The 9,993-nt window shown below is 43.4% G+C and overlaps 1 long non-coding RNA gene across 2 annotated transcripts; it reads left to right on the forward strand.

Moving 5' to 3' along the window:
- The first annotated feature begins 868 nt into the window (after positions 1–868).
- LOC135394367 (uncharacterized) lies at positions 869–5,178 on the forward strand. Of its 2 annotated transcripts, XR_010422860.1 has the most exons (4): positions 869–1,130; positions 1,230–1,355; positions 2,437–2,501; positions 2,569–5,178. It is a non-coding gene; the product is annotated as an uncharacterized LOC135394367 (long non-coding RNA). The 2 variants fall into 2 exon arrangements; XR_010422859.1 differs by having other exon boundaries at positions 2,437–5,178.
- Positions 5,179–9,993: the final 4,815 nt, after the last annotated feature.

Raw genomic sequence — 9,993 nt, forward strand, 5'->3', positions numbered from 1 at the left:
CCGGCACACACAAATGCACTATTTGCTACGCACTTTTCGAGCGCAGAAAGAGCGACGGGCAATCCAAGTGAAAAGACCAAGTGCTTTGGAGCGATCGAGCTGATTGGTGTAGGCGCTAATCTGTTGGCCAGATAGATCGCTTTCCAATCCAGGTAAGGCGAAGCTCGCGTCATTTCTGCGCTCGGAAATTGCGTACTTCTTGTTTCGGCTCATTTGCATAGCGACATTCAGCGTCGGATATTTCAACACACGTGCGCGTTTAAGAATTTCTTAAACATGGAATGGCTTTCAACGATGAATATCTTCCGTTCTGCTATCCCGTTTTTACGCGAAATCCCTTAATTAAAGAATTAATGTATTTGAGGTAATTAATGATCTTATAGTTACATACTTTCTTCGAGATAATATTCGGCTGACCAACTCAAAAACGGCATCTATTTCGTTCCGCTATTTTTTAAACAAAAATTCTGTGACGAATAAAAGACAAAACACCCTGTATATGGATAATGACCAGTGCTATGGTGTTGGTGGACGACCGGCAAACAACCTGCAAGAATTGAATGGCAAGTTTTCCTGGAGTTGTGCCTCCAGGGTCGGCTATGAAACAAAACTCTAAAGCATAAACAGCATATCAGGAGATGAAATTGTTACTGCTAAAAACATCACAAATGAAACCTGCAACCTAAGATAAAAGAAAAACAAACAAAATATTAGGTATGGGAGATATTCGTTTATAGAAAGTGGATCAAAATGGGCACATTACACAGCCGCGCCGATTTTTCAACATCGGCGGCGGCGGCGCGCGGACAGTTTTGGTACGGCGGCGACGGCGAGGCCCCGACCTCCGGCGGCGGCGCTTCGGCGCAAACCTCTACCTACAACTTCGGGAGAGGAAAAGCAGTTGCGCTGCGCATGCGCTAGAAGTGATGTCACGTGTCTCTCTTTGCTGCCGCCGTGCCGTCTGCTCGCTTCGCGTGCTCATGCGCTAGCAGTCAGCGGTTTGCCTTGTTTGTTTGGGGCCGTGGTTTGAGGATGAGATCTGTGGTTTGTGGTACCGGTGAAGCAACTTTGTCAAATATTCCGTTCAAGTTCCTCGCTGGATGTCCCGCTCGTCCGTCGATGTTCAACAGGTGAGGGGACGTTTCAGCAACGCCTGCGAGTTTCATGGTCGCTTCAAAAGGTGAGGGCGTCTGTACAAAATTGTTCAATGGGCCGCTCTGTTACTACAGATGCAACAAGTGTCAGTCCACTTTTTCTCAGCTGCACCCTCTCAGTTCAGGCAGCAGCAGTACCAGGTGTATGTACGTACATAACTTCCAAGTGAATTAAGACGCACGAGTGCAATTCTGAAGCTGGTAAGTACGTCTCATGCTACACACCATTCGCGTTCAACGCTCTTATTTTGCATGTGTTGTAGCAAATGATTCAGTGGCACAAACCGGCAGACTGGTGCGTAATGTACAGGCGTCGCCACCCTTAACCGTAGCGCGGGAGCGCGTGGCCTGCTTGCATGCCAGCGCCGTCTTGTGTCGATGATGGGGCGTGCTGGGGTGGAGACTCTGGGGCCCTGGTGCGCAAGCGCCCCCTCTCGACAGGGGCACGGCAAGCACGCACGGACCGCCTACTCGGTTAGCTATCTGCAGACACTTCAGCGATACGAAAATCAGTATACGAGCAAAAATATCAATGTTTCTTTGGCATATTTGCATCCACACAAACACGTTACCAAACCTTTCCTCAGCACCATGAAACAGAAACAAAAAAATCTGTGATAACACATATCATAGTGAACAGAATGCTCAGAGCAAACATGGGTGAACCTACAGTGTTTGCATATGTCTCAAACTTATTTCAGAATATTGTGCCCCTCAAGCTCGCCCTTCCGCAAACCGGCATTTAGATAAAGCGTGGTAGATAACGCACACGCGCGGTTATTGTGCCTGTTTTGCGAAGGCGTAAGGTGATACTATCCAGCAGGTGATCCATTCGTACCATGCCGATTACCCTGAGCTCAACCGATCGAGAGGGGGCGCTCGTGTACCATGGTCTTAGAGCCTCCACCCCAGCATCGACGCAAGGCGGCACTGGCATGCAAGGAGGCCACGCGCTCCCGCGCTACGGTTAAGGGTGGCGACGCCTGTACACCCATAGTGCCAAGTTGGACGAATTCTGGTGACGTGTTCGTGAAATCTGTGTAATCGAACTGTCTAATTGTCACCTGTTGTGTCTTAACACCGAAGTCGGTATATGAGTAAGAAATATCGTGGTTTCGGCAATTATCAGTAATCTTTCGTTGTGCTTAATGATTCCGATTATTTTGTATTTGTGTTTTTATTCAGAATTATCATACTGTATTCTTAACTGGAGCAACAAAATTACGAAACACATGAGGATTGTGCTGAAACTGAGGACATTGCTTATTTTTACTGATTTCAGATTTTCAGGCATGGAGAGAAGAAATGCAGGATGCAGCCAAGAGTCATTTTACTAAAGGCACAGGGGTAAAAAGATTGAAAGATGGAGGTTTAAAGTGTTATTATATTTGTAACTGATCAGGTGCTTTTATAGAGAGGACACATCAAAGGAAAAGGTCCATCAAATCGCAAGGTTCCGTCAGGCGTGGGGACACCTGCCTTGCTGATATGTCTGCAATGTTCCAAACTGGCAAGGTCTCGTTTGTCTTCCAAGCTTCCTATTATGCACATGATTTTGGGCTGTCCCACACCCCACTGACAAAAACAGAGGAAGATGCAATAGAGTGCCCAAGTTATAGCGAGTGCGAGTTAAGTTTACAAGTGCCCGTGCAGGCACTTGTAAAACACTATGTTGTACTGGAATGTCCTTTTTTTACCTTCAAGAAACTATTTGTTTATGTTAGGGAAACTACGTGACGGCATTGCACTCAGCGTACTATGCAGCTCAGTATTCGAGGTGTGCTGGATGGCATGTTTCAAAGGATCCAATTCACCTCACTACAAGGCAGTACTTGTACACCACCATGAGGGAGAAGTTACCCGTCAAAAAGAACTCGTTACAAGTTAAGTTACCGTGTGCAAAATGTAACTAAGTTCTTCAGCATGAAATGTAACTCGCAGTTACTGAGATACTTAAAAAAAAGAATGAGTTATTTCGGACACAAAATAGCATTACGCAGGTGCAGCGCGCGTGAGCAGTTGAGTTAGACCTTGAGTTGTCTGCGGAGGAGTGCAACACGCTCAGATCGTTTTCGTTTATGTCCAACAATAGACCTCTCCCTGTTTGTAAACAAATGACGTCATAGTGTTTGACAGCGCCAAAATTTGGTAGAATTGAACTAAGCTCGAAGCTAGAGGTGAACAAGGTCTCGCCCGAAAGCCACGGTCTTGAGGGGATTACGACATGGTCCCTTAAAGGGACGCGACCCTTGGTCCTACTTTTCTTTCAATGGGAGGCAGCGAACAAGTGCCCGTTCGTGGAACCCAGCCCTCCTTCCGATTTGTTTCGGTTTCAGTCTGTCTACCATTGTCATGATGACGTTTCTCTGGTAGAGGTCTATTCGAACGCTTTGCATCTTACCCCCTGTGGGCGCACAATGGTTCAGCTTCGTTTCAATGGCAGCGGTTCTTACTTCCTGAATAAAATACTGTAATTGATTGAATATCACGTTTTATGGCAAAAAATGCCATGAAGGAACCGGAGAGAAAGCAAGAAAATATGTGGACGTGAGTGAAAAGCGAGTTAAAAGTAACTTGGAACTTAAGTTAATTTGGCAAAGTTACCTCTAAAAAGGAACGAGTTCCTCTGAAAGTTACCAAGGCGCAAAGGTACCGAGTTAAGTTACAAGTTACCAAAAAAGGGACCTTAGTTACAGTAATGAGTTACCTCGAACTCTGATAATATATGTTACGGTGAGAGGAAACACGACGACAATCAAAGCAGTGTTGCCCTGTTGGTCAGTTCTATCAGAGCCCAAACAACAGTTCAGTGCTTTCCCTCACACACAAAGGCAAGAAGGATGATCCTACTGTCTTTCAACGAGAAAATACTGACTTGTTGCAAGATGAGGATTTCTTGCTAGTTCTCATGACAGGCATGGCAAAAACAGCTGTTAAGGCATTTGGGCACCAACAAAAGTGTGATGAATATAGGAGAAGCAGGAAAGCTAGCTGGTGTTGACTTGACGTTAATGCCGAAGTGTACACTTTCTTTTTACCCTGTCTCTCTTGCACTTTGTGTATTAAATCTTCATTGCTGGTTCGTGTGTCTATGTGTTCGTCTCGTCCTGTGTTTTCCCTCAAGCTCAAGGCAATGTTAACATCAAAAGAAAAGTGTGCATAGATTCTACACATAGCACCACAGATGGGTCATTCTATGTGATAGTTGTGTACTGCAACTTCATACATTTTGGGTAATGGTTCAGGTGAAACACTTTACAGCAATGCATGCTCTCCTGCATTGACTTTTCAAATGAAGACAATATGCCCCATTTTGAGCTTGGTCTATGGTATATTACAGCAGGTAAATACATTTAAGTGTACATACATACACATAACATAATTGGCAATTTGTATATCCTATATAGTGCTCTGACCTGAGAAATCTTGTAGAAAAAATTGTGTTAATATTCTGCCAATAAGAACTGGAATAAACTTTCCACTCACTGCACTAGGCAGTTTGTTTTATTCTGTGTGTTTATATCTCTCCAGTACTGAGTACTCTCTTGCAATATAACGAGACAACTGCCTCTGACTGATGGTATTGTTTTCTTCAGCTGCAACAGATGCTTTTTACCATGAAAATACTAACATCAGTTGGCATTGCACCAATAAAGCCTTGGTGAGCTCAAAGCCGCTGTGTGTATTCTTGTGAATGATTTATCTAAGGAAATGTACACCCTTCCAACAACCATCAGCAAACTCTTCATGACTATATATAATGCATAATTATTTAATTAGATTAAAGGAAAAATATATTGGCATCACACCAGCTCAATTGCAGTCTTTCGTTATCATCAAAAATATGGTGGCCGGGGTACACGACTCTCATCAACATTCTGATAATGTAATTCGCATACAATGCTCAGTCATTTTAAAATTTTTCATGCACATCAGTACGCCTTCTATATTCAAGTTGGCTTCTATCTTGTCTCATGCTAGTGTTGGCTATCCGTGCGGTAGCCAGAAAATATTGCGGGGGGGGGGGGGGGGGGGGTTCTATGGGGACCTCCCAGATGCACTACAAAAGGTACGATCTTGGGGGGTTTGAACCCCCCTGGCTATGCCCCTGTTGGCTATGCTATGCTATGCTAAACCTGCTGTGACACTACTGAACAAAAATGTCAAACAACTCCGCTTTGTCTCAACAAAGATGCAAGGAGTTAAAACGGGTGCAGCTATGTGAAAGCCAACCACTGCAGAAATGCAAATAAGAACAACAGTTCTGGAACCTGATGTTCGAACAGCTACTGGGAATTCAGAAGATCATACTATATGCGTGAAAATAACTAGCACAATCACATATGTTTGTATGTTCATGTGTCTTGTCTCAGCAACTGAGTTCCAATGTATGCTTGATTGCATTTATTTAGCATTTGTTACAAGAGAGGCAAAAGTCCTCAAGGTAGGCAAATCTACGCAGTATTGGCCAGCTAGATCACACAACTTGGTTGATTCATTTTATCAAGCTTTGTTTCACGCCTCAAGGAAACATAGCTCTTCGGCAACCTCAGTGAGCCAAACACTCAGTCCAGTTTTGGATGTTTTTACTAGTCTCGTTAGCAATACATCGTTCCAAAATACCACAAATTCCAGCTGGACACCATATCAATGAGCCTGTTGCCTTGCACCTCATCGGAGCGGCCCCCTGCTGGCTAGCAGGAAGATATCGAATAAGAAACAGGTGACTGGACTGGCTGTTCTGTGCACCTCTCAGTGTGTGTGGCCACTCCTGTTTGCTGCTAGGGTGTCACTCCATGAAGAAATGCAACACCCCATAAACTTTTGTCCCAATCTGTTCGAATATTGATGCACAGATGGTGTGAAGAAAGCCATAGCAGCAGGGCAGTTTTCAGAAGCAGCTTTTCAACCAGATTCCAAGAGTGTGCCAAGCAGCAGGAAATACACCCAGCCAGAGGATCTGTTGAATTCATGCTTAAGGACCTTCACATCTACATCATTTACTGATGAATGCAGCACTGTCATGTGACAACACATGACAGTCCAATAATGCTTTGAACATGAATTGAGCTTTACGCCTCTGGTGGGGCGTGAAACAATGAATCTTTCAACAGCTCATTTGGGGGTCATGACCCACAGTTTGAGCAACACTGCTCTACACATTCATTCCAACAATAATCTGGCATCCTTCAAAAGCACCATCAAACAGGACTTTTCTGCTGATACGTAGGGTGACATGCAATTACTTTTTGATTATGTGCATTTCTCTGCTGTGCAATATCTTTGCTATTTGTTTCTTATACTTGTCATGTGTTCTTGGTATTTCTGTTCCCCTCAAATTGTGTAGACATTTGCATTGACTGTGTCTTGGACTGTTCAACAGGGCTTGCCCTCTCAGTCTTGTTATCAGTAATCAGTGTATACTGTCATGGAATAACAATAAAAACCTGAAAACTTAAAAAAAAAATCATCTGAAACGCATCTGTCTGACTGATTCCTCTAACAATCTCCTCACAAATGCTCGATGAATGATAGTTCATGTAACCACTCCTCTGGTTGCGTGGCACAGGATATGCACCTTAAAGATGTCGTTGTGGACAGAAACAAGCTGTAACAGACCGAAGAAGTTTAGATGATGTGGTGAACCTATGAGTTTGCCTTGAATGGGCAATCATCGCTCAGAGGTAAAACTTATTTATGTTGACTACTGCCTTCAAAGTCTAACTATAAGTTTTTTTGTTCTGCACTTGTCTTGGTACACCGGAGTTCACCCAAATGACTTTCTTAAGCGTTTTTGCAAGAGCAGCCTTTTGGGAAGAAATAGGCAGCAAAATCTCAAATTGGAACACTGACCTTACCGAGCAGTGTTTGTTAGTTGTCGGGGTTGTACAATGTACAGCTTGGTACAAATGTTTACGGACCACCATGGTGTCACATTTCTCCATTGGAGTGCCACCCTAGCATCAAACAAGAGCGGACGCACATACTGAGAGATAGGCCCGTTTCTTATTCGATCTTTTGCTGGTAGCTGGCAGGGGACCGCTCCGATGAAGAAGAGCGCAGTGCCGTGAACTTTTGTCTTGGGCTGTACACGCTGTTGTGTTGCACTCATACGAATTCTGAACTGCAATCTTTGGGAATTTGTAACCATTATGCCTTAATTGTCGGCTCTGATCATGAGCGAGATGGTAGGGGGCCCCGGAGCATACGTCCCGTTATGTCCTGGAACCTTGCCAGTCTGGAACGTTGCAGACGAATCATCAATGCAGGTTACCCCACGCCTAACGGAACCTTATGATTTTATGGACCTTTTTCCTTTGATGTTCTTCTGTGTAAAAGCACGCGACCAGTTACAAATATAATAACACTTTAAACTCCCATCTTTCAATCTTTTTGCCCCTGTACCTTTAGTAAAATGACTCTTGGCTGCATCCTGCATTTCTTCACCCCATGCCTGAAAATCTGAAATCAGTAAAAATAAGCAATGTCCTCAGTTTCAACACAATCCTCATGTGTTTCGTAATTTTGTTGCTCCAGTTAAGAATACAGTATTAGAATTCTGAGTAAAAACACAAGTATAAAATAATAGGAATCATTAAGCACAACGAAAGATACGATATTTCTTACTCATATACCGACTTCGGTGTTAAAGGGACCGAAAAGTGAAAAATAACCCCCATATTTTTGCCCACTGTCGTGCACAACATCGTTGTTTGATAAGGCACAGAAAGCATTACTTCTCAATTCGGCATATTTTTTACGTATAAATATTTTGAAGATTGCCGGAACATGGACGGTGCTGCCAGCGAACGGCGAAAAAGAGCAACTTGGGTTTCGGGTCCAGGGCTCCCAGGGATTGGTCAACCCTCCACGTGAGAGCTAATTTTGTAGAGAACAAAGTTGACGCACATTATCTTACAGCTAAACGCCATTTTAAAAATGACGCTCACTTCCATAGCTTTTACGTTAATAAAGCACTTAGCTACTTCGCCGCTACGAGCTACGATCCGCCGCGCCATCTGCAAGGCCATCTGTGTTACCGCGTTTATTGTTTACGTCGTGGGTGGTCATGTTGGTTGCGCGAAGCAGAAACAAGAAAGTATAAGTGAATGACATGTTCGTGGCTGTTGTGTCGATTATTCGAGAGACCTACATATGCCCGGTGTAGTTTTGGTGTTCGGGGATGCAAAAATCATGTTCGTTCACCATCGGCGGCGTTTTCTACCACAAGGTTCTACAGGAGAGTGCGCGAAAACGAATGTGGTTCAAAACACTCGGCTATTAGATGTAGCAGTCGTGTCGTGTGTGCTGAGCTCATTTTGCTGCCGATGACTACGAAGATGCCGTAGAAGGCGAATTGCGAAGACGTCCGAAGCACACTGATGTTCAGTAACTAGTGATTTTGCTTCACCGAGGTGACGAGTTCAACACAACGTCTTAGGTATGTACAGGCGCCACGCATGTATAAATTATAATATAGCGATGACGTATTCCATTTAACTTATGTTATCCTACTTGTCCCGTACTCAACATTGTCAACATCAACAAATTTAATTTTAGGGGCCTTCCAGTGTTGAAGTGGCGCAAGACTGCTTCGTGTGTGTGTGATCCAGGCACTCAAGTTGACATGACAGAAATAGCTGAAAGCAGGTATGCAGAGTCTACAGATGGAAGCACTAGATTTGTTACGTGTTGCAGACCTTGTGACATTTTTTGGAGTCTTTGGACAGGTGCAGAACATTAGTATGACGTCAACAACAGTATGAACAATAGGAGAAGAAACCGATGAGAGCTACTAGCTTGTTTGAAGGGTACAAGGATACTTCCTGTTGAGATGTAGTTATGACTAAGGAACGCTAATTAATTTTCTAGAGATGCATCCTCTACACTTGAATGCCCAATGAAACAGCAAAAGTTCATTGTCTTTGAAGCCCCACTACTGGAATTGTTCAATGTGTGTCAGAGCTGCAGTGAGCCATGCAAGGTTACCACATCATATTGGTCCTAAATTTGCAGAGTTCCCCTATCTCGGAAGCAACTGTCATTTCTCTTTATTGCTCTTCCGATCCCGCCTTCTCAGAGGTTAATGTGGTTCACCATACACTGCATGGGCACTGCCTTTTTCTACTCATGCTTTCGGTTTCTTGTTCTGTTGAATAAATCTTCACTTGAATTTGCAGCCATCACGCTGGCTACTGTGTTTGCCCCTCATCTATATTGATGTGCTGTAACGGTATAGCACATCGACATGCCAACAACCTACCAAACAACCTTGCTTAGTCCTACTTTTGGATGGAAACTACACGATGTGGTAACATCTACATATATAAAGTTTTAATCGACGGAGATTTGCTGTTTTTGTACAACCTTCATTGTACATTTCTTTTGTCTCACTTAGCATGCCTGAAGAAATGTTCTCATCTTCATCAAGATGACAGGTCATTGTTTGATCTGCAGCATTATTGTTCCTGTAATCTTTTCACCAAGAGAGAATACAACAGTGAACAAATGGTAAAATATAACTAGCTTGTTAAATTCAAAAGCGAAAGAAGAAACTGTTTATACTTCTCTTGTTTATTTTGTTGGAGGTTTTACATTACAGCTCTATCAAGTACGTCGAAACATTAGAGGGCAGGAAGCCCTACTCTGTTTCCTAAATCTCTGGACAATAAAAAAGAAAGATATAGTTTGAGTTGTGACAAAATGTTGCTTCTTCTCTTATATTATATTTCAATTAAATGTTACGATGCATTTGTCATGCACACTGAAGCCAGTTGCAGTTTACGGGGCTGTTAAAAGTACTTTACAAAAGTACATCTCAATTACAGTAACAGAGAAC

The sequence above is a fragment of the Ornithodoros turicata genome, chromosome 5 (genome assembly GCF_037126465.1).
Source record: "Ornithodoros turicata isolate Travis chromosome 5, ASM3712646v1, whole genome shotgun sequence".
Lineage (NCBI taxonomy): Eukaryota > Metazoa > Arthropoda > Arachnida > Ixodida > Argasidae > Ornithodoros > Ornithodoros turicata.